We start from the raw sequence: 2,085 nt of genomic DNA on the forward strand, positions 1-2,085 counted from the left end.
CAATCTGCATGGGTTCGGTGGCTGGTTCTGGAGGGCTGACGGGTTCGGACCGACGGAGGAGGTTGGTGATGGTTGACTGGCCCTGGTGCTCTAGGAGACACGACTGCATACGGGACCCCACGCGAATGGCGAGTTGGATAAAGCGTTCAAGTCCAATGGAGTCCTCGTATGCAGCGAGATGCAGCCGCATATTGGGTTCCAACCCCTGACGGAATGATGTGATGAGAGCTTGTTCATTCCATCCGCTGGTGGCGGCTAGCGTTCGGAACTGCAAGGCATATTCGTTAACAGAGAGATTACGTTGTTTTAGATTGTAGAGTTTCTCACCAGTCGATGAATCCGTCAGAGGTTTCCCGAAGACCTCCCGGAAGTGAGAGACGAACGCCGAGTATGATCTGACCACAGGGCCTTTTTGAGTCCACAGAGAGTCTGCCCATTGCAGGGCCTTACCTTGCAATTGCGAGATGATGAACGCTATTTTAGCCGCGTTGGTGGTGTAGAATTGCGGCTGCATCTCCAGGACCAGTTCGCATTGGAGAAGGAATCCGCTGCATTCCTCCGCCGATCCAGAGTAGGGCGCCGGTTTGGCCATGGGACTGGCGGTGAATGCTGGTGAGGAAGCTGTGCTGGCTGGTGCTGGAGTGGAAGCGTTGCTGGAGGAAGATGACGATAGCTGTGGTGTGAGTGCTCGGCGCAGCGTGTCCACGAGCTCTTGAAACGGGTCGTTGGTGCTCATACTGTGAAGTTGTTATGGTCCGGTCTTCTGTTACAACAGAGACACGGAGACTGAAGTAGAAGCAATCCAGTTAAGTATTTATTCACAAGTTGTAGAGCACAGAGAGATAGCAAGCAGATATAGCGTGATGAGAGATGAATGGGATATAATACTGTCCTTATAAACTTGCAGATGCTGGATGAGAGATGCAATGGAGGGAGACGATGGAGACACTCACACACACAGGTAGGTTTGCACACGGGGAGACCAGGAGACGAAGGAGATGAAGGAGATCGCTGGAGCAGGTAGGTAAGTCGTTTGGGAGTCCTTAAGGTAAGCATACATATGACGTAGTGCGAACGAGACCGGACAGTGAGTGTGTGTAAGTGTGGTGGCTTTATGGTGCTGGTGATTGCAGAGTTAATGACGTGCAGGTGGCGGTGATTAGAAGGCTGGTGATTGAGTGCGTGGGTACTGCAGTGAGGTGGAACCTGACGTGTCTGTGACAAAATACTACTACTTATAAATATCACTAAATATTTCTTACACACACACACACACACATATATATATATATATATATATATATATATATAAAGCATACATCATGTCTGTTCTTTGACCATATGTTGCACTGAAAAACAACCTACTTTCATGTCATGTGTTTTATAATGGTAAGTGAAATCATCCAAAATTTAATAATCCATAATGTTGTGTTAATGGTGTTTAAGATTTGAAAATATTATACATACAATTATACCATTTCTGATCTTCAACATTATAGGGCAGGGAATCCCAAACATTCTCAGCCAAACTCTGTTGAACTAAAATATTTACTTGAAGTCCCCCTGAGATTAATAAAGTTAATATTTCAATAATTCAACAACACTTTCATGTTCACTGTTCTTTAATGTTGGTTAATGTGATGTGCATGTATACAAATTAAATATGTCATATTTTTTAGTGTTTTATTTGGATTGTTTTTACAGTTGTATTCTTTTCATCAACTCTAACAAAGCAAAATTAAGTGAATGTCTGCTGACTGAGATTATTAAAACAGGGTCTTGGCACTCAATAAACAGCCTCCATGTATGTCCAGATCACACACTGCCAGAGCTACCAGTGACTTCAGCACTCACATCCAGTCTGAAACAGACAGTAACTTTACATGATGGTGATATGCATCACAAAAGCAAAATGAAGCTTCTGAAAAACAATAGAATAATATTCTTGAGGTAACTGCTGGTCTATATAAGAAAGACTGGGCCATCAGAACAATGATTTAAAGGTTTATGCATTGTATTATATAATAAAATAGAAATTGCAATGTTTATGATGACTGCAATATTAATAAAACATTTTTCCTCAGG

The sequence above is a fragment of the Megalobrama amblycephala genome, linkage group LG15 (assembly GCF_018812025.1).
Source record: "Megalobrama amblycephala isolate DHTTF-2021 linkage group LG15, ASM1881202v1, whole genome shotgun sequence".
NCBI lineage: Eukaryota > Metazoa > Chordata > Actinopteri > Cypriniformes > Xenocyprididae > Megalobrama > Megalobrama amblycephala.